The sequence below is a fragment of the Simochromis diagramma genome, unplaced genomic scaffold (assembly GCF_900408965.1).
Source record: "Simochromis diagramma unplaced genomic scaffold, fSimDia1.1 OVJJ01000371.1, whole genome shotgun sequence".
NCBI lineage: Eukaryota > Metazoa > Chordata > Actinopteri > Cichliformes > Cichlidae > Simochromis > Simochromis diagramma.
In genome coordinates, this window is record NW_024386920.1 from 1,838,696 (window position 1) to 1,862,697 (window position 24,002).

At 38.7% G+C, this 24,002-nt stretch overlaps 2 long non-coding RNA genes across 2 annotated transcripts; one reads left to right on the top strand and one right to left on the bottom strand.

Annotated features, from left to right (window-relative positions):
* Nucleotides 1–7,437: 7,437 nt before the first annotated feature.
* LOC120736615 lies at nucleotides 7,438–7,708 on the bottom strand. Its single transcript, XR_005696547.1, has 2 exons — nucleotides 7,644–7,708; nucleotides 7,438–7,516 (listed from the first exon to the last, which is right to left on the bottom strand). It is a non-coding gene; the product is annotated as an uncharacterized LOC120736615 (long non-coding RNA).
* Nucleotides 7,709–11,226: 3,518 nt separating this feature from the next.
* Nucleotides 11,227–15,844, top strand: LOC120736614. The gene is made up of 2 exons (XR_005696546.1): nucleotides 11,227–11,267; nucleotides 15,730–15,844. It is a non-coding gene; the product is annotated as an uncharacterized LOC120736614 (long non-coding RNA).
* The last annotated feature ends 8,158 nt before the right edge of the window (nucleotides 15,845–24,002 follow it).

Genomic DNA, 24,002 nt, shown 5'->3' on the forward strand with positions numbered 1-24,002 from the left:
ATATGAGCAGAAAGTCAGTGCAGTAGTCTTCCTACGTTTTCGCCTGTATTCTTACTAGGAAACATGCGTCACCTCTCTGTGGGAAGCGCTCTTCAGTCTCCAAGGGAAACAGATTAACGCAGTTTTCTAATTCGATCATAGTAATTTTATGAGTCTGTCAACGAGAGGCCTCTGTAGCAATGACAGAAGATGGCTGCAAAGTGGACTTTAATTCTGGCTCATATAGTCTGAGAATGAGTCATAAGAGCACAGAGTGGAAGCTACATCATGCTTTAATTTCTTTGCTTTAAGGCTGACTTTTTCACTCTCTAGGAAACTTATGTGCTCATTCACAATGTCAGTCAAGCCCCCACTTATTAATTCAGTTGCTGACCTCTTCACCAATTTACTGATTTATTGACAAAAATATTCCACCACTGACAGCGGCATGTCTACGTAATATGCTGACATCTGAGCAGTGTGAGGTGCATGTGACAGTACTTTGAAAAGTAAACTGATACACTTCAAGACTGGGGGGTTGTGCATTTAAATGATGTGCAGAGGGTGTATAAAGCATTGTACACTTCCCTGTGAGTGAATTCACTCACATTTCATAGTGAGCTGATATCTCCTCCAGCATTTAACCAGCAGAAAGCGTGTTGATTTCTGTCAGTACGTTAAATGTTAAAGTTTATGACAATACAAATATAAAAAACACTTATGGCTTCTTTAAACTGGTTGCAAGGATAAAGCCTTTTTTCTCTATAAAGAACATGGCAGCAGAGCTAAGGTTTGCAAAGTTCCTTCTAAAAAACAAACAATGTGTTTTGGACAAAGGGGGTATCACAAATGTAACAGTGTTCATGGCGTTTTTCATACCCATGGTGTACTGAGATTGATTTGGGGGATTTAAGGAGATGAGGGGGTAAAAATTAGAAATGTGAGAAAAGGCTAAATGCACATATACCCATGCAGAGAGAGAGAGAGAAAGAGAAGATGAATAAAAGGGAAGAGCTGAAGGGGAGAACAGGGAGACCAAAAAGAGACCAAACAGAGGACCAGCACTAAAGACATCGGTGATCGTAGGGGTTTTGCCCCACAGCAAGAAATCCTGAATGAGGCCATTCTGTGTGAAGTTTCTATGTTTTTGTACAAGCTCTCTGTGGCTACTCTGGTTTCACCCCACAGTCCAAAAGACATGCATGGGTTAGGTTAACTGGTGATTTCAAATTTGCCTTAGCTGACTGTAAGTATCAATGGTTGCCTGTCTCTTTGTGTTAGCCTTGTGACAGACTGGCATCCTGCCCGTGCTTGTGTGCACCCTTCACAAGCTGGGATAGCTGGGATAGGCTCTTATTCTGTGAATTTATCTACCAAATAAGGCCAATTTGTGTAATTAATTTTCTTAGATGTATTAATTTCTTAGTTTAAGTTGAGATAAAGGAATTACGCACAGTCTCCCTCTCAAAATGAGAAAGACACCAGTGATATCAGATCAATACTTTGATATGGAGAAAATCCCAAACCTAAAATTTTATTTTCCTATCAGAACTGGAAAATTCAATCAGTGCTTTCTCTAGTGATAAAGGGGTCAGTGTGATCATGTCTATTTTCCTGCATCTACAAGCTTATTTGTTTCATGGACTATAAAATAACTGGCACAAATTACCAGACACATAATACTCATTTTTGCCCATTTCGTCCCTTTTGATTTTCTGCTTTGATGGGTGCTACTTGATATCGGCATCTGTTGAAACCTGTGGCGGAGCCTTTGGCACAATTTGGCTTGCATTTCTGAAGACTTTTTCAGCTTCTCAGTATGAAGATCTTTTCAAGAATGGAGGTAAGAGGAACAAGCTGAAATCCATCCCAAAGCGCAAACTCTCAAAGGATCAATTACACATTTGTTACGAACATCTAAACCAGTGGTTTTCAAATCAGTTTTGTGCCCATAAATAATCCAAAGGTCAGTTTTAGTTCACATCTGTGTTCACATCTGCAGACAATAGCCTCTTGCCATTTGACATATCATTAGTTCATTTTATTTAATGTATTATCATCAATTCGCTTAACTAACGCAAACTAATGTAAGTCTGTTAGCCAACCAACAAATAACCCAGTATTGTCATGTTCTGAACTGCCACAAGATCCGCTACACATGCTCTAAGAACTTTAGCTTTAACAACTTATTTTTAAATCCAATTTCAAGAGAGTGCTAACTCTATGACAGTTTTTTTTTGAGTAGGGCCCCATTTTGCAAATTAGCCTTTAGTCAATGTAATGCTAGATAGCTAAATGTTGCTACTCTAGCATTAATTGTATGGAAGATACTTAGATAATGTAATATTCTCCTTAGGTTGTTCCTATTTTAGGTTATTTGGAGTTTCAGTCTACCGTATAGTTCCTGTTTTCTTTTCTTTTCCACAATTTTATTCTCCGTTTGGTTGACTTTTCCTTTGTAATTTGTAATCATAGTTATTGTTTTTAGTTAATTCCCTGAGTTGTCATTATTCCTCCATGTTGTGTTCAGTGTGTATTTTAAGCTTGCATTTATGTGTTAGATGTTCCCATGTTTAGTTACTTCCTGTTTTATTTTGGAAGGGCACACACATCATCTCTTGTGTACTGTGTTTAGTTTTGCTTCCCTTGTCTCGGCCTGCAATGACTAGTTTCAGCTGATTTCCCTGGTGTTTCCATTTCTCCTGTTACCTTGTGTTTTTATAGCCTTTTCCTCTCTTTAGTTTTTTGTTTTGGTTTTTTTGTTATACTGACTGTGGACCTCCCTGTGAGTGTTCACTGCTAAAGCGTTTCTTCAGCTTGGATTTTCAGACGTTGTTTTTTAGTTGCCACTTGAGCTCCATTGCCAATGCCTATTGCATTTGGATCCATTGCCTATGTCTGCATCAGCCTTGGGTTAATAACCTAAGACTGATGAATGTTGGTTGACTGTCCCTTGGGAACTTTTGCCCAGTGCCCCAAAAGACTCTGAAATGCCCACTGCATCCATCCATTCCATCCTGGAGGACTGGGGCTTAACCTGGCTGTCATAGGGTGGGAGACGGGTCCACCAGTCTATCATAGGGCTAACTTCCTGTTTCATTTCACTGCTTCTGTTTCTTTCCTTTACTTTCCCAGTTGTATGTCTTGCTCGATGTTTCCATCAGTCTCCTGAGTATATGTCATGCACTCTTGTCTCTCCTTTGTGGAATGTCTGTTTACGCAGTTTGTCAACTTGCCTTTGTGCTTAGTTTTCTGTTTTTTAGTTTTAGTTTTTTCACATAGATTTTCTGTTTTATTTTGTTTTCATTACTTGCTTTATTTTTTTGAGTACTTGGCATACTCCCTGCAGCACCTTTATCTGTCTCACAACTTGTACAACTGGAGCTTTTGGACTGAGCTTATATTTATATATATATTACTTTTAACTGCAGATTATAATATAAACGTAGCAAATAAATACTTAAATGTTCACTTAAATCACTTAAATGTTTTATGTTATGTATGATAATAAGATTTTAAGTATAGCAAGCCAGTTCCAGATCATTGCTGCCAGAGCTTTCCCAGGGAAAAAGTAAATACTGTAGAAGGCAACGGACTACAAAAGAACTTTGAAATTATTTGGCTGGATTGGCACTTAAATAAATACCAAACAATTTTCCTCTTTATATATATGAAAAAGGCCTTAGAATATCCTGATACATCTAAAATGAACATATTACTGTTTCTGCTGTTTTTATCTTCAAATAATATGTGGTTAACACAAAATCCTGGATCTGGGAATTATACATGGACCAACTGGAAAATCCAGTAAAAATGTGCGGCTGTTTTTTTTTTTTTTTTTTTTAAACACCTTTTAAATTTCTTCTAGCAGTGTGAGCTGCTTTTACAGAGAAAACGGTAAAGATTCTAATTATTTAAGATTATTAGGATTATTCTTTCTCTATTCTCAAAGCTGGAACTGCAGTTTGCCATTTCAGAAAAGTGGAGATCTGAAATGCATATATTTTATTACAATCAAGAATACTCAACTATTTGTATAGTCTTTATCAGTCTTTCTCTTGAGGTTTGATTGGACACAGAGTAACTTGATTGGCAATCAGGACCACAGTGTGGTCAAGTCTGAGTGAACAAAAGCCACAAAAGTTAGGTTTGTGGATCAATACGATGTCAGTGAGAGAGAAAAGAGAAGAAACGAGGAAAAAGTGCTTTTATGTAACCTGTCATGAGACAATATCCATCATGTTGAGTGCTTAAAAGCTGTCTGAAAGGCAAGAAAAACCTTACGGCATTAGACCTTGAAGAGATGTGCTCATGTCATGACAATTGGGGGCATAAGTTGTTGCACAAGAACAGGTGTATGGCAGCAATTGTGCTCTCATATGGTCAATGTGTTATGAAAACAAAGAAAGAAAGATTAGTTACAAAGTTTTAAAAGTGCAGTAAAGGTTTTTTTTTTTTTTCAATTCAAATGCTACTATACTGGATTTGTTGGGCCAGTAGTTTAGTCAACTCTGCTTAGAACAATGAGAAAGTCCAAGTAAGTAAGTGAAGATCTAAGAAGGATATTTACACAAGTTGGGAAGGTCTACTGTTTGATGTTTACTTGCCATGAACTTGAAAGTGCTGGAACAACAGTATTACTGTCGACAGTGAAGTGAGTTTTCGATTGTGATGGACTGAATCGCCAGCCCCAAAATCAACACCTTCAAGCTGAACTAAAATTTGCAGCTGGCCACATGGACAAACCAAATTCCTCCTGGAGAAAAGTTTTATAGTCAGATGAGCTTTAAAGTGCTTTGTGTGCTCTACATAAGTACCAGTCCATTTACCACTTAAAAGACGAAGATTGAGCAATTTGGCCACAATGGCGACGTATGTTGGGAGGACTAAAGTTGACGCTTTCAAGCCCGCAAAACTGTAACAACTGTCAAGCATGGCGGTGGTAGCGTCATGTTCTGCAGTTGTTTTGTTGCAATTGATCCTGGTACACTGCACAAAGTGGATGTAAAAGGACAGCTTCCAAACTCAAACTTCACCTCAGATCAACAGCTAGATGGTGGAAACCTGGACACGACTTGGGTGTTCCACCAACAGGACAGTGACCCCAAACACACATTAAAACTGGTTTTGCAATGTTAAAGCAGGCTAACATTAAGCTTCTTCCCAAATCCCTGACCCCAAACTTGTGCTGTATGCTTAAAAGCCGGGTCTGCACATAAATGCCGGGTTCAGGAAACCAACTAATTTATATTAACTCTACCAATTCTGCCAATGCCATGTTCAGTGTAAGATTTGACAGATGGTTGTGTAAAAAGGTATCAGCTGTTATCTAACAGGGCTGCATACGAGCTTTATGTTCTGGTCCTTTTTTGCCTATATTGAAAACTAAAATAGAATTGTTTTTACCCAGTGTAAAGATGAGAAGTAAATCCATCTGTCTATCTAAACCATTTACCATCTGTTTGATACCACTCCTTTGTTTTTCATTAACTGATCCATGTTTAATTAAAGGAGGTTAGGACCAAAACGGACCCTTATTGTGGCTCATTTGCAAATGTGAAAAGGTGATACTGTAATTAATAGTAAACCAGAAGTTGCTGAGAAAAGTATCTAATTCTTAATCATGAATTATTAGGGCTAAAATAGTGTTTCCTCTCCATCTGTTGATCTTTTAGCATATCGGTTAATGCAAACATACAGTACTAACTTATTGCTTTTTCAAAGTACTATAAATGAATGACTTTGTATCATTATTACACATTTTTAAACTGTGTTGTATTTGCATTTTATGGTTAATTGAACCGGGAAATGACGCATTTAAATCTTATTGAAATTCTGATGCATAGCAGTAACAAGGCCATTTCCTGTTGCTTACTACTAATGAAACACATCACTGCAAGTAAATCAGATTTTATGTTTTGATAACCGCTAACGGCAGAAAATCTCTGCTGTAATTTAAACGCTGGTGTTCATGCATGCAATATTTGGTATGCTGAATTTATTTAGCTTCTCCCTCTTCATTATTTTAGTAATTCGGGAAAACATTTTTAATAATCAGGCCCTGTGATCTCTCATTTCCTCTGCAGCAGGAATCTCATTTTTCTGTGGTGGGTTGAGAGTATTTTTCTTTTCTTTTTTTCTTTTTTTTATACAGCTCAAAAACAGACAAGCAATTAGTAGGTTCTGCAAATAAATAACTGGGCTGTATGTCGGTTATTGAGGGCAATACATGTTTCTCTTTAATAAAGCTTTACTTCAGATAACAGCCACTAATTACTGATGTCTTCAGTAATCAACTGAGCTGACAGTTTGGCATTCAGCCTGCTGTGAGTACCATGGATGGGGTAAAACAAGTGAATTCATTTGTTTATAATCTGTAAGACTAAGAAAAAAGGGTAAACACTGTACAATGATACTTTTTTTTTTTACCAGGCAGAACAACAGAACAGAAATACATAACAATCTAGCATATTACAGTTTTTCTCGATTGCTAAAACACATTTCTTGAAACTACGCCTCATATCCTCACAACAGTAAACACAAATCCATAACATCTCACTCAATTTCCCAAACATCCTATTTCCAGGTCAAAATGAAGCTCCACACCCAAAACTATTCACTCCTGCTGAAAAACCAAACTTTGCCCTCAGACATCAAACACAAGCCCTCAAAAACACACACACTACAACAGAGTTTTGCACACTGGTACAATTAATTCAAAACAATAGTTCCAAAACAAATAGGTTGCTTATGGTTCTCCCCTTCAAAACCCTTGTCACATGATAAACACAAAAGACGCAACCAATGTATGTACAGTGGCACATTGTCATTCATGTACTATACAGTACAACACACACCAGAAACATTATCCCACCTCAGCATCTTGTCTTTGGTCTGGGTCAGGCCAGAGAATCTCATCCACATCACAGGCTATATTGGCCCCAGCCAGGCAGCGGGGGTAAAATCCTCTTGCATGCCTGATCCACCCCTGGCATGCATCTACTGATATGTCTAGGCAGGCCTCTTCCATGGCCTGAAGGAGGTGAACACGGACATAAGGTTCTCGGTCATACACTTTCCACCGCCATGCCGAAAATAACTCCTCTATCGGGTTTAGAAAGGGAGAGTATGCAGGCAGAAAGATATTAGAAAACCTTGGGTTATTGGTAAACCAGTCACGAACCAGAGCAGCGCGATGGAAGCTGACGTTATCCCACACAACAACGTAGTGAGGCTGCTCTGGCTGTGCTGGTTCCCTGTAGTCCAGCTGGAACATATGTTGTCTTAAACCATCAAGAAAAGCAAGGAGAAGCATAGTGTTATAGGGTCCTAGTACGGCATGGTGGTGGAGTACCCCTCGTTGGCTGATGGCTGCGCACATAGTGACATTCCCCCCACGCTGACCAGGGACATTTACAATAGCCCGATGGCCAATTATGTTCCTCCCCCTTTCCCTTCTTTTGGTCAGGTTAAAACCTGCCTCATCCACAAAGATTATTTCATGGGGAACAGGCCGTCCTTCAATCTCAAAGATTCTCTGCAAAACACATAATACAGTAGAGTCAATCGGTACCCTGAACCACAGTTCAAGAGTGCTGAAATGGCAGCATAAACTGCCATGCTGTGATGGTACACAATACTTTATACAGTATCAAAACTCATACCTGAACATATTCCACACGTTGGTTTTTCACTCTGTCAGAGTTTCGTTCGAAAGGGACTCGGTATGTTTCATCCGGAATTGATTCTTTCGGAGGATGCGGTCAATTGTGGAGAGGCTGATGGCATTTATGCCTCGAAAAAGATGATCATCCTCAATCACTCTCCTTTGAATCTCTTGCAGGCGGATTACATTATTTGCAATTACCATGTTTACAAGTTCCCTCTCTTGCTCCTCCGACAAAAGCCTTAACCTGCCTCCACCAGGTGGTCGTCTCTGTGTCCTACAAAAATAGAAGCACTCATTACTGTAACTGTCACACATTCATTTTACAGGCAAATAATGGAAACATACTGAAACTCAAGACACATAAGTTCAGTAACTTAAACGTTACTGTACAAAGCAGTCTTACTGCAAGTACACCTACCTGTTTTCCTCCCTGAAGGTTCTGATGATGGAGGCAACAGTGAAGTGACTCAAATTTGGTTGTACTCGTTGCCCAGCCTCCCTCATAGTCATCCCATGGACAAGGACATGGTCAACTAAAGTGGCTCGAATTTCATCCGAGACTGACTGTCTTCTTGCCCTTGCTCTTCCCCTTCCTTGTTCTCGTTCTCCACCTCCACCTCCTTCACCACGTCCTCCTCCTCCTCCACCTCTCCCTCCTCCTCCACCACCTTCCTGTTGTCCTAGACCACCACCTCCTCCTCTTCCACCACGTCCTCCTCTTTCACCATGTCCTCTTCCTCCACCACGTCCTCCTCCTTCACCACGTCCTCTTTCTCCACCACGTCCTCTTCCTTTGCATCTCTTTGGATCCATTGTTTCAAACCTGAATGAGCTGACTTTGGCCCTTTTATCTATCCATCGCAGGTTCTGATTGGTGTGTGCTAAATTTTGACTCCTAGTGTTTCCACCTGGTTAATTGTGTGCTAATTGAGCTCAAGCTATGCTGACTTAAGTTAACATTATTGCATGCTAGTGCTTTCTAAATGACTACATGGTGTAAGCACTGTAAAATGTAGGGATTTGTGTGTAGAGTTTTGCAGTAACAGTTCACCAAATTTGAGTCATGTGTCAAAGCAGGGAATAGTGTTTATAGTTCAGGGAAATGGGTGAGCTTTTTGAACAATAGCGTTACGGTTTTGAAATTTTAGTTTAGAGGCCTGGTTATAGTGTTTAAGCAATCGAGAAAAACTGTAAATGGTAAATGGACTGGTTCTTATATAGCGCTTTTCTACTCTTCTTTATGTTAAACTAAACAAACTTCAAAGTTATCATTTTTTTGTATTTAATAAAAATTCTAATTTTTTGTGTCACATTCATTTGCAGATGGTATTTACATCTCTCAGCACTTGCAAGGCCCCGTTATTAGGTACACACTGGCCTTTCAGAACTATCTTAATTCTTTGTGGCATTGACTGAAAGTTAGAAATATCCTGTCTCAGAGTGACGCTGAAAAACTGTTCATGCATTTATTACTTCTAGGCTGGACTACTGCAATTCATTATTATCAGGATGTCCAAAAAACTCGCTGAAAAGCCTTCAGTACTCTTGCTGCAGCAAGAGTCCTGACAGGGACTAGAAAGATAGAGCATATTTCTCCTGTTTTGGCTTCCCTTCATTGGCTTCCTGTTAAATCCAGAATTGAATTCAAAATCCTGCTCCTCACATACAAGGTATTAAATATTCAGGCCCCATCTTATCTTACAGTTTTTCTCAGTCGCTTTGGTGCGTTTCTCAGATCAGAATTGAAATTCTCATAACTATTAGTTCAACCTCCACAACACTCAGTCATTTGTGCACATCATAGTAGCAATTTCTCCTCTCTCTGAACAAACTGCAAATGATTTTGGACATGAATCAGTTGCTTCCATACATTTCCCTGCTGCTTTCTGACATTTCCATTTGCTTATGTCATGTCAGTCAAAAGTAATCATACCTATGGATGCTGAATAGTCATTCCCAATAAAACTAATAGTCATACATCCATTGCTTAAGTCATCACACACAAAATTGTTGAACTAGTTATCACATGCCAAATATTGGCCATCTGTCAAGCAAATCCTATACCTTTCTGTATCATTTTTCCTGGAAATGTCTCCGAAATTGAACAATTGATCTCAGGTGAATTACAGTTGTCACTCATGAGGAGGCTCTACCAAATGGGTGATTTTATGTTTACATGTATTCTACAGTGAACAAGTGACTGTAGCATATTTTTCTTTTGCACAATTCTGTAGGATTACAAACACAATGGAAATGTGAAACGTACGTATTCAGTGTCTCAGTTACTCCCAAGACTCCCATAACATCTACAGTGACTTTACTGCACATTTCAGATGGCTGTACAGGTAGGCCATAGTGCTGTCGTTAGCATTTTCAGGTGTCACCAATTGTTTTTGCAATGGGAAACACTGAAATTATAAACTGTCATAGTGGAAACATGACAATGCCATTTGACTATCTTGTTCATAAAGATGGTGTCAAGACTTTTCATTTTGATGGCACTGACAGTTTCATTGACATGGATACTTGCTTTTGAGGTATGGATAATCAATTCTGTGCATGTGACGTGCTTTTGCAGGCTATCCACTAGGTTTTGCAGTTTGCACTAATTGTTTTGGGAAATGCACTAACTGCTGTGCAAATGTTAATGGTGTTCTGAGAAACGCACCAAAGCGACTGAGAAAAACTGTAATGACCTTGTAGTACCATATCACCCTATTAGAGCACTTCGCTCTCGCTCTGCAGGCCTACTTGTTGTTCCTAGAGTATTTAAAACAAAAAACAGAATTAGAATGAAAACAACGAAATTTGAATGAAAACAAAAGAATTAGAATGTACAGAACAGAGTTTGAATGCAAACAACGGAATTAGAATGTACAGAACAGAGTTTGAATGAAAACAACGGAATTAGAATGTACAGAACAGAGTTTGAATGACAACAACGGAATTAGAATGTACAGAACAGAATTTGAATCAAAACAATGGAATTTGAATCAAAACAACAGAATTGAAATGTACAGGACAGAGTTTGAATGAAAAAAACGGAATTAGAATGTACAGAACAGAGTTTGAATGAAAACAACGGAATTAGAATGTACAGAACAGAGTTTGAATGAAAACAACGGAATTAGAATGTACAGAACAGAGTTTGAATGAAAACAATGGAATTTTAAAAGTAGAATGGGAGGCAGAGCCTTCAGTTTTCAGGCCCCTCTTCTGTGCAACCAGCTTCCAGTTTGGATTCGGGAGACAGACACTATCTCTACTTTTAAGATTAGGCTTAAAACTTTCCTTTTTGCTAAAGCATATAGTTAGGGCTGGACCAGGTGACCCTGAATCCTCCCTTAGTTATGCTGCAATAGACGTAGGCTGCCAGGAGTTTTTCCTTTCCAGTCACCTTTCTCACTCACTATGTGTTAATAGACTCTGCATCGAATCATATCTGTTATTAACCTCTGTCTCTCTTCCACAGCATGTCTTTTATCCTGTCTTTCTTCTCTCACCCCAACCGGTCGCAGCAGATGGCCGCCCCTCCCTGAGCCTGGTTCTGCTGGAGGTTTCTTCCTGTTAAAAGGGAGTTTTTCCTTCCCACTGTCGCCAAAGTGCTTGCTCATAGGGGGTCATATGATTGTTGGGTTTTTCTCTGTATCTATGAAGCGCCTTGAGGCGACTTTTGTTGTGATTTGGCGCTATATAAATAAAATTGAATTGAATTGAATTGACATGAATCATGCAAGTGCTGCAGTTTTGTTAGCAGTAAATCTCTGCTCCACCATATCCCACTAATCGGAAGATTATTGGGTCTATCTTAGCTCCTTCTCTAGTGAGGTCCTGAACGCTCCTTGGTGTTTGTGTCTATATGTGAGAGTCTTCGATACTTGAAGTTCCAAACTATGTATACAATAACAATCCAGTCTAGATGTGGCTTTTATTGTGAAGTGCTTTGATCAATAAGACTAGAAACATGCTTTAAAAATTGAGTTCAAATGACAATAAGACTACAGCAAAATAGCAGTGTTTTTATTACAGCATTACTTTTGTAAAGCTGGAAGAGATGGTGGTGTGAAGTCTGTCTTTGGAGCTCTATGAATGCTGACTAGAGCTCAACAGCCTCTTGAAACATATCACATATAGATATAGCGCCTTTAAAGCTTCTTTGTTGTGCCCATTTGTATGTTTCTGTACATCTAAGAACACTGAAAAGATGGATATGAAGTTTGCATATACCAAAGATAGAAAATCCCAGAGCAAATAGTGGTCTGCACCACTCTCAGCACAGGGGCCAAATTGCCTTATAACAACTTCTTCCAAGTAGAACAACAGTTACACATGGGCTCAGCTAAACTCGTGATCTGTGGCTCAAGGTAATACTTTTGATTTCCGATTTTTCTGAATAAATCCAGGCAGTAAAGTATCAGCTTTATTTTTAACCTGTTGTCTTCAGTTTGCTGATAGTTAAACATGATTATGAACAGAGTATGAGTTAGTGGACTATTAAGAACAAAGCAGAACAACATTGTAGGAAAACCTTAGCATTTTACTCTGCATTTATCCTCAGTGGCATAATGGTTATGCAAGTTTGCAGTACAGCTTTAGAATCGAAGGAGGCCATGGTCACCTTCTATTACCAAAAAGAAAAGGAGAAGAAAAAGGACCATGAAAAATACAGGTTATGTTCACATCATCATTTCAGCGGCTCATAAGTGATGGTGATGCAACTTTTACAGCCTTCATAAACATTTCGCAAGACCCTCCAAGGTCTCATATAATTATGACAGAACTTCCGTATAGTTGAGTAGGTATTATATAATGGGCGATCACTAACTTGATGCTTAATTTGTGCTTTTCAGAAATATGTTTGTCCTGATGAAATTGTCTGACAAAACAGGAACTGATCAAAGTTTATTCAGAGAAAAGTGGTTTACATCCAATCACCCATCATCAATGTTTAACTCTTAGAGATGGGAGGTGATGTACACAACATATTCAATAATATGTGTGCATTAGAACAATCACGATTATCTTTCTTTGAAAGCAACATATTTACCATGGGGAAAGAATGGATTCTTTGTCAGCTAGCACATGCTATGACGCTATCTGAGGTGCCTGACAGTGTGAATGGCTCTTGAAAGCAAATGAGTGACATAGAGGAATACATGGTGACATCTGGCCAATGACGTCCTCTTGTGTGGTGTGAATGTAACCTCTTGAAGCTCTGAAGCATGTCAGTTAAAGACCACTAACTGGAAGAATTCCAGTAAACTTGAAAAGAGGCAAAGGATGTTCTAAGAATCTTTCCAAGAAACAGGACAAATGTGAAATTCAGCATTCAGATTGGAATTCAGAAATAATATCTAGTATTGTACATCATGCTGTATGCCAGGCTAAAACTAAATTTATGCCCCCCTTATATAAAGCACGCAAATTAGAACGTACATTTACCGTTTCAGGAGCAGCATTTTTAGTTCTTTTTTCAGAGCATTGCATCAATTTAAGCATATTTTTAGAACTGCTAAATGGAGTTTAGTGTAACTGACATCAAATCATAGGAGAAATCAACGAAAGCCTGACTAATATGACTTTGTTCATTATGAATCTAACTTGCTTTTTTTTTTTTTCAAATGAGGTGGTTATGTTTGGGGATATTTGATATGAAGTAGATCACGAGACGTGAAAATATCTTGATTGTTTTTCATAATTACATAATTTCATTTGAAACTGGAATACTAGAACCATGGTTTTTGGTGTGGTTTCCACATGACAGCTAGTTGTTCAGTTTTCTGACCTTGAGTGAAATATGCACCACTATCAGACCAATATTTTTACTTTGGGTAAAAAAATACAATTTTATGAAAAAGTAATTGCCCCCTTCCTGATTTTGTAGATTTTCACATACTTCTTACACTTAAATGCTTCAGAGTATTAGACAAATATCGATATTAGACAACGAAAACCCAAGTAAATGCAAAATGTAGTTCATAAGTTTATTAATCAAAGAGAAAAAAAGTCAAAAGTCAACCACCCTTGGTAGCAAGAATCTAGTGTTTACAATATGTGGCATCACTCTGGCCCACTTTTCTTTGCAGAATTGGTTTAATTTCACCACCCTAGAGGGTTTTCAAGCAAAATCAACCTGTCATGTTACAGTATTTCAATCAGATTTCCGTTCAGACTTTGACTGGTTCAGTTATGACAGGTCATTCAGGTCTTGAAGCAGCAAAGCAGCCCCAGACCATCACACTACCACCGCCATGTTTGACTGTTGGTATGGTGTTGTTTTATGAAATGCTTTGGTCGTTTTCTAACAAATGCAACTGGACGCTGAGCTTTCAGAAAGTTTGACTTTTATCTTATCAGTCCACAGAATATTTTTCCAAAAACGTGGACACATCAAGATGTTGTTTTGGCAAATGTGAAATGAAAAAATTATTGTGCCAACCAACTTTTTGAAATTGAGATTGAGCATACAATCCTCTCAGCCTCTGGACAGGCACTTTGACTGAAGGTGAATCCACAGGTGACTTCGTAGGAGGCAACCTGTCTCTAAATAAGTTGTTGAAGTTGAGCTGATCTCCATCACTGAAGCAACTGTTTTAACAGCAACAAGATCTCAAGTTCATTGATAGGAACTTTTGTCATGCTGCAGTCTTTGGTGTGACTGTAGTATTAATGTGTTAGCAAAGTATGCTTGAACTTACCATTTCACTAAATGATGTGCTGCAAATCGTCCAGATGTATAGTACACCGAGCGCAATATAAGCTCTAATTTCTTCATTTTCATACTGCAGATTGTTCGGACAGTTCTATTTAAAAAGAGAAACAACGCTGTCTGCACAGGCTGCACATGCTGCAAAGCAAACACAAGTAGGATTTTTTGTGCAGCATCCATTTCATTCTAGTTATAGCAACTTCCTGCTACTACTCCAGTTTAAAAAGTTCCAGAATATGCTAATGTTTGTATATAGTCACTGATGGGTCCGTAGACCTGTGTGACTCGTATCTTTTTTCACATTTCTTGAGAGATATGCGAATTCACAAACGTGAACAGAATGAAAAGTCAAACAGACAGACATTGTCATGGGGGATGATGTTGGCAGCATGATTAAAAACATAAGCATGACAATCATGTCTGTGCCCAACCCATTAAGCTTTGCAAAATGCCACTGAAACCTTTTATACAAGCATAATTATTTTTTATGCATTAAGTACTGCATTTGGTCAGCAGTAGGTCTCCATTACTGTGGACCCCAGAGTTTAATTACAGCGCAAGTACTTTTTACTTTGATGTTTGCCTAGGAGAGAAGAATGAACATATTTTCTGTGTGTATTTTTGTGTTTCCGTACACGTGTTGTGTGTGGGATGCAGCAGTACTTCTGAGGATCTGTGTGTATTTCAGTCTCTTGGCATCAGCATGATTATGATAGAGCTGTGACTGTTTTTAGCATGTGCACTCTTCTGTCATTTTTATTTTGACATTTGACGATTGTTATGGTTTTTTTTTTGGGGGGGGGGGGGGGCTAAACCTGTCCTTTTTTTTGTTGTACTGCTGACCAGGATGCCAAATGCTTGCCTACTGTGCAGTACACTAATAAATAAATATTTGAACAAAGCAAATTTGAAAGAAATCACTTCATGTTTTATGTGTTGGAAAGAAAAAAATATTGACTGGATTGGAATATTATATTGGAATACAGGATTTAAAAATGACCAAATATTGGTATTAGGTATCTGTCTTAAAATTACCCACAAATTGAAAAAACCTGGAACAATGGTGAATCTTCCCAGGAAAAGTCAACATACCAAAAAGTACTCCAAGACCACACAGACAATGGATCCAGGAGATCACAAAAGAATGCAGAACAGCATTTAAAAAACTGCGGGCCTCACTTGTCTCAGTAAGGTCAGAGTTCATGATTCAACAGTAAGAAAGATACCAGGCAAAAATGTCTTCCTTCCCTCTCCCCAACCGGTCGCAGCAGATGGCTCCGCCCCTCCCTGAGCCTGATTCTGCCAGAGGTTTCTTCCTGTTAAAAGGGAGTTTTTCCTTCCAACTGTCGCCAAAGTGCTTGCTCATAGGAAGTCATATCATTGTTGGGATTGTCTCTGTATGTATTATTGTAGGGTCTACCTTACAATATAAAGCACCTTGAGGCGACTTTTGTTGTGATTTGATGCTGTACAAATACAATTTAATTGAATTGAATTGAATTAAAAAATGGCATCCATGGGAGAGATCCAAGGAGAAAACCACTGTTGACCAAAAGCAACACAAAGGCTTGTCCAGAGACAAAAATTAAACTTTCTTGTCAATCTGCGTCTCGTTAGATGTGTTGTAAAACTCACACGGGACTTTGTATTTACTCAGGTTATCTGCATTTAATCATTACTTAATATTAATCTCTGGCTTTCAAACATCTTTGACAAAGTTGGCAGAACCACGCTGTTAAGGCCGCACCTAAAATCTCAGCCTTGGAAAAGCTTTACGTAAAACTCAGAGCTAAAGTATGTTCAGTCTGAGCACAAAGCTTTTGGAGGATTTCCTCTGAAGAGAAAAATCTGTATTTTACAGGAAATAGTGGAGCCTTTGTTTAAGGAAATTCAGAATACTGCTTGTTACTAGTGGAAGCGTCTAACAGATGTAGTTCAAACTGAGCTGAACAGCTTGTGAAAACAGAGAGTCACAGACTACAATAATACAGACAGAAGGAAACTGCTACACTGGTTAAACAGAGAAAGAACAGTTAAGTAGTCTTACTCTGGGAATCACATATCTGGTTAAGCTGAGGCTGAAAAGGTCAGTGACTCTTGGCTTTAGATAATTCAGCCTAATTAATTTTAAAGGGAAAAAACCCCAATCTGTAAACCAATGACAGTATCTGGATGACAAAATGCACATTTTAAAATAAAGAGCAAGGTTACAGACAATTAAAAGTGAAACAAACTCTATGAGCACAGGCACTGCAGTACTACTCAGTCTGCCCAGTTTTGTTGCAGGAAGCCAAACACAGAAAAACGTATTTAACCTTGCAAATGTACGAGCCCTTCAGGCTTTAAATCATGGTGGTTCTGTCTTGGTCACTAAAAGCTATTAAGAAATTCTTTTAACAAAGGCCATAAAAGCTTTTGATAAGCTCGAGCTGAGTAAGACCTTAAATTGGACAAACGGTTAAGAAAACAGATGATTGGACTGATGGAGAGATGGCCTGCTAGTCAAATAAAGAAAGGATAGAATTAATGAATGTCCTTTATATAATAGGTTATATAATCCAAATTTTACAGGAGTTTTTCTTCAGGAATTACCTAACCAAAAGCATGCGCTTCAACAGTAAGACAAAGGCAAAAATATTTATTGTTTATATACACTTTGAAAACACATCAGAAAAAAAACATATTCATGCCAATATGGACATGTGACCAACTCTGTAACACTATTCAGCATGACCGGTTTGGTGATTGGTCAGTGATAGTTTAGGGAGGCATATCCACTAGGCAACCACACCGTGACTGCCATTAGGTATCTGGACAAAATTCTTGGACCCACTGTCAGACCCAACACTGGTGCTTTGGGTTCTGGGTTCCTCCTAGTGCATGATAATGTCTGGCCTCATACGGTGAGAGTACACAGGCAGTTTCTAACCCATTATCCCGTCCATAACAGTATAGATATCCAGCATCATTTTTTCCTATTGAGATCTGAAGTGTTCCTTTCAGATCTGCAGAGTTTAAAGCCAGACATTGTTGTCTTACAACAAAAACCAGAAAACCGTAGATGAGAACTGGTTTAGCAGGAATTTAGGTGCATTGAAATGCTGTATATGTGAATCCTGAGCACAGGAGCAAAGCAAACGATGATCAATTAAAGAATTAGTTCCTCAGATACTCTGGGGGGGGGATGTTAAGGAGAGCTCATTTGGAAGAATTGAATGTAATTTACTGAGACAGAGAAATTAATTATTGCATTTGCTGATTAGACACCGATGCCCCATCATGACAGAATCCCAGCAGTGACAGGATTATGGACAGGACCCCCATTAACACCATCACCCAGTGAGCCAATGACTACAGTCACAGCCTAATGCTTTGGCTACAGCTGTGCACACATATATAAGAAAGTGAAGCTGCATTGTTTATGAAACACAGAAATTTGTGCCATTTCCAAAACGTATGGCCCTGACTGTCCATGAATGATGCGGCGTAGGAGCTTTATTTTCTGAGAGGGAACATTTTTGCAACTTACAAAGGATAAAATAGGTGCATAAATAATAAACAGCAGTGGAGGCTTCCAGCAGCTCAGTGGTTAAGTAACACATAACCATTAATGTACATAATGTTACTGTTCCAGGTCACTGAGGTCTACAGAGTTTCAAAAGTAAACCAGGTCTACTGTCAGGTACCGTGAACCCGCTGGGTTCATATTCATTACGTTTTAAAGTGCAGCTTATGTAAAGAGACAACAGCCACAGAAAAGGTACAGTTTCTTTTATCGAGTGCTTTGAACTTACTAATCTTTCAGAATGAGACGTTGCCATGATGCAGTATCTGACAGCTGGAAACATGTGCTTAATAGTCAGCAGATTAATGGCTACTTGAATTACTACAGTGTTATGTTCTAGGTTAGCGGGTTTACTGTGTTCTCACAGGGTAATCCCTCTCTGACTCAGGTTACCAGCGAATAAAGTCACTTTAAACCCTTGAACCACGATGCTGCTGTCATAATGCAACTCACTCGAGATGTCAGGAATAAATAACTCTTTATGTTCTTTTTCTGACTGCCATGACAGCGTTGGGACAGGAATACTAGAAACTACATTTTTCTGGAAAAGAAACCATCCATCAACCCTTTAGAACATCATCCCCATTGAGGCAGATGACGCCTCGGATAACATAGAATGACCAGTTGGGTTTGTAACAATTCAAGACACTGACGTGGTAACTGCATTCATGGCTCATGGATCCTCAAAGAAGCTGCAGAGGAAAAGGATTTAGGGAAGAAGACAGATATTATCAGGAGAGACAGTGAAGTTCAAAGTATATGAGAAAAGCTTTCTGATGCTTAAGAAATCCAACCATAAACTTTCAGTTTCATAATGCCACATCCCCATTTGTCAGATTGCCATTGATTGACAGACCTGGACATTGCCAGCCACCTGTGCAGATGTTGCCATGACGACCGTCTATATTTACACCTGAGGCTGGATCCAGGCAGGAGGTTTGGAGAAGAGCATTGACACTGTATCAGTAGCAGACACCTGCAGCCATGTTATCTGTCAGAGGTGATTCACAGCCTCTGTCAGACCAACCCAGTCACCAGAACAAAGTGCTTTCATTGTATGCTTGTGAAAACCACAGACACTTACTTGTCTTGTCTCTAGGCTAAAAATACTTTCCATATGTGTATATTGGTTTAAGTAATTTCTTGTGACAATGCATTGGTTGTAATCTATAAAATATGTGCTTAATGTAAAAATAACTCACTTCATTTTGACTCAGGGCAGAAAATCTCAAGTGTGCCACTAATTAGATTTTCACACACCACTGTGACATGTCAAAAAGTCACCTGCTTTTCAAAGAGTTATGTGTCTTATTTAAAAAAAATTCTATTTTGGACACTGAAAGCATATTTCTTACATTTTACAAAACATGAATGCAGCAGATACTCTGGGGTGCTGCGATGAGGCGAATAATGTTTAGGATTTTATAAACTCACAATGCAAACTGCATCAAACGAGTTCAGTAGCTAAGGCTGAAGGTGAATAGTCTCTTTTGCATGTTACTAGATGTTTGTTTCAACTTCAGTTGAATAAAAATTAAGATGACGTTGGTTTAAAAAATAAATGTCAAAAAACTAAAGACTAGAATAAAGCTGGGGAAAGGACTTTGGGATAGCCCTTTGAAGCACTTTGAATCACCTTGTTGTTGAATTGTGCTATACAAATAAACTTGCCTTGCCTTGCCTAGCCAGAGGGAAATCTTGTTAAGTACTGGTGTTATAGGGATCATGGACACTGGAGCATAACTTCAAGCTTTTATAGGAGGCTGCCCTCAAAGGAAAGCACTGAGGGAACTATCTGATGCAATGCTGATTTAAAAGAGCTTATTAAAGTCAGTTTGAAAGTATAGAACAAAGTCAGTAAAATTAAAGGCATTTAGGGTACTTCAAGGTCAACAGCTTGGATTATTAAAGGGAATTTTAATGCTAACTTATTTCTTGCATTCTTGCGCTTGTTAATAGTGTTACAGTACACAAAAGCAATGCTCTTATAACCTAGTTCGGCTGTAGCATCTTATTTTTTTCCTATTCTTTCGTTTTTTTTTTAGTTTTCAACATATGCGAGGACATGCGGTGAGGTGACAAATGAAACCTTATAAGAGAAGTCGTGAGATTTTTCAATCGAAATAGCTTTGTTTGCATAGTGCTCCAAGTTTAAGGTCCCTGAATGACCTGGTGAGCCCCATCCAAGAAACTGCCTGACAAGTCTGTTTCCCTACTGCACCTAATCATAGGGCATGTCATGGTCTGGGTGAGAGTGGTGTTTTTCCACAGAGCTGGGCTCCACCTTTGGGCGGAGTCTCCAATCAGCCTGCACACCTGTCTGCAATCAAGCTACCGGACTTCTTGGACGGTATCCCTCTCACGTTGTTCTCCACCTGCAACGCATAAGCCATTCAGCAACACTGTCTAATCAACCTGTCATAATTTACTGGAACCCCGCTGACTCCCAGTTTCTTCTTCATTATAGTGACTCTGTATTTCTCCACCCAGGCCACTGCCCCTCCTTTCACACCTGGACCTGTTCATGGACTTTTGAATTGAATCACAGCTCATAGTTTTGGTTACATGTCTCAGGTTTAGCTCATAGTTCATAGTAAACTTTGTCAGGATTGTCTAGTTTCCCAATTTGATGCTGCCTTTCTGCACTATTGTAAATAAAACTCTATTTTCACATCAGTTTTGCCTCCGTCTGTTTCTGCACTTGAGTCCACACACCCAGTTTGGCCTCTTGGCCTTAACAGGCATCTGTTTGGGCTGCTTCAATGGCGTGCAGCTGTTGCTGCACATCTATGATGCCAGTGCTGAAAAATCTCAGAGGAATGTTTCCACCACCTTGTCACGTTTATGCCAAAAAGAATTCAGCTAAATTTATATTAACATAATAAAAAAAATTACCAGTGACTGGATGTATTGTCATTGCCTGATCTGGGTTGTTTTTGTTTTTTTTACTATAAAGGATGTTTTGATGATGCCTGGCTTTTTTCAGATATTTTTGGGGGACTGTTTTTTTTAGCCTTCAGTACTTTTTTAGCCTTCAGTACTTTTTTTTAGTCTTCAGTACTGTCAGCTCAGTGTGTTTTTAGTTGTACTGATTATTTTTGGTCATCTGCACCTTCCTGTCATGAACAGTATGGCCAGACCTGGTGAGAGGAAACACACCATGAATCAAGTCTACAAAAACAAATCCAAAGTAAGCAGACTGTTGGGTACATCTGCCTGATGGGACTCAGAATAAGGATACTTGTTACTTGTTACCATTTAATATTATTACAAAGAAGAAGAATCAAGCACACAACACGAGTAGTGTTTTTCCTTAAGGAAATGTGACATATTGTTTTTATAGCACAATTATAACTCTGCCTTTCTCCAAGTTTTATTTCTTGGCTGTGGAATGTTAGTTAACAAGCCAAGCGTACAGCAGTAGTGGGATCTAAAAAGCCACATGCTAGCTAGCCAGGCTACAGTAATAATTCCAGATGTTGTTGGGTTGGAATGACTAGTAGTGCTTGGGGGAGGTGAGTCATGGCTTTCCCCACCAATCCGTGTGACACATCAAAAGATTAAATAAACCTCATAACACCAGTTAACATTCCAAAGTGCACTTAAAATAGTAGTGACAACAATAACAAGCAAACCACTGTACTCTTTAACTCAGGAGCGCTAATATGACAGTGTTTGAAATCTGTTTATTTTTGGTATCAAAGTTGTTGAAAACACGAATATTCTGGCACCCTTCCATTTACCAAACACTCTTTATCAACTAAATAATTCAGGATTTTTAAAACTTGTGAATACTGTTTATACTGATGGAAAACAAGTTCCCAAATGCTCCCTTAGGATTTCACCCAGAGTTTATTACTGACCCCGGGGGAGGTTGTATAATCCAGGCTGATGAGAGTCTTCATGTGGTGCATGTCTGGAACCTACAGCTCATTCCAGTCTGTGACTCATTTTCCAACACAGTCCCCAGGCAGTGTCTGAAACTATCTTGAGAAGCATTGTGACTGATGCCACTAACTTATCTGTGCATGACTTGAAGGCTTCTGGACCACTTGAGTATTTGGGTTTAATATTAGCTGCTGAGTTGTGAAACTGACAGTGAGAGTCTTTAACCACAGTATCAGCTCATTGAGGCTATATTTAGTAGTGCTTTGAGGTGCTAAGGTCCCTGTGCCCCCGTACTAATAATAATTACTAATATCTGGCACGTTTAAGGAGTTAAAATGAAAACAGATTTTTGGTTTCTGCACTCAAAAAAAATATTCTCCTTCCCCAATAAACATGAAACAATAATTTATACAATATAAGGTTAATTTAGTCATATAATTAACCATTGAGAAAAATGTGCTTGGTATAAACTAAATGTAAACCAATCAAGTAATATTAATTTGACTATATTCCACTGACTAACATTTTGCATGGAGAGTTTAAAAACAGTTAAAGTAGTTAAAATCAGGAATTTAGTCCTTTTTTGTGTTGTTGTTGTGTAAGTAACAAAATTCATTCATACATTGAACAGACACTAACGCTGGTAACTGTGGGTAAAAACTCTTCAAATAAAGCTCTAATTAACAAGCTCATATGATATATTTAGATGAAGAGAGTATGTTTTATAAAAGATAATCTATTATTGAGGTTAATGTTATATTCAGTCACTAACCAAAGTGCAACCCAGGATCAAGGCAAAATGTGTAATAGACACGCCAGCCCACTGTGTCCATTTCACGCTTTGCCTCTCTAAAATGTGAAATGGACATGCATGCATAAATTGTATTACCATCAGGGGAGGTAATATATTTAAAGTCACAAAGTACATTCCAGGGTCTTTTATCATCAGAATCAACTAACCTAGGTGGCTAATGTGTATATACATGTAAATATGTTAATAATGTGTGTTTAAACGCTTTCCCGTGATTATTTTCACGTTGGCTTGAAATAAAATATCTCCCTCTGTTGTTACTGCAGCATACTACAACTTACTGCAAATTCTGCATTTCACATTTCGGATAGGTAAAACGTGAAATGGACACGGTGGACCGTGTTTATATTACATGTTTTGTTGTGGAAGACATGCTGTTCTTATCCTGTCTTTCTTCTCTCACCCCAACTGGTCACAGCAGATGGCCCCGCCCCTCCCTGAGCCTGGTTCTGCTGGAGGTTTCTTCCTGTTAAAAGGGAGTTTTTCCTTCCCACTGTTGCCAAAGAGCTTGCTCATAGGGGGTCATATGATTGTTGGGTTTTCCTCTGTATTTATTATTGTAGGGTCTGATCCTAATCCTCTGTAAAATGTCATGGCACAGCCATATGACCAAATAACACAAAATGTCAATCTCATGGTTTTTTAATGTTTTAAAATGAGATTTCCGTGCCTCTCCTGTCCTGTATCTGTTGAGTTATTTCAGTCTCCACCAGTGATATTGAGAAGAAGTATTGTTAACGTAACTGTGAGTATAATGTGAAGCAACAGAAAAAGACAACAATGATGTATGAATGGAGAATTTCCTGAGTTACTTTTATTTCAATAGCTTTATTAACCCCATCATTTACTCATATACCTGCCCATTCATCACCCACATACTACATGACTTCACAACCATCAATGGACCAAATCAGTGTACAAATGCACGTAGAGTTTTAAGGTCCTTATCAAACACAGGGCTAAAATACTGTCGGTGAAATCATGACCCTGTGGCATGGCACTGAGAGAATGTGCTTTTCTCTTTGGAATCAATATGATTGAGGCCCCATGGTGACAGAGACACTCCACGGCCCCACAGTCATGCTGCCATCATTTTAGAGCAGCAGGTCTTCTGGACTTGATAAAAATAAACCTGACTGGACCAAGTTGATCTGGATACAACAGGCCAGCTAAATATTTCTCAACTACAGGAGGGAAGTGCAGCCAAAGTCAAAAGGGTCATTCCTCTAGTATCAGAAAACATTTATAAGAGTAATATAGAAATGAAACCACATAGTAAAGATGCACAGCATAAACTCATGAACTCACAATTCCTAAGTGATCATTTCATTCCTGCAAGAGTCAATGGCTTGGGAAATGCTAACACAAGCAAAATAAGATT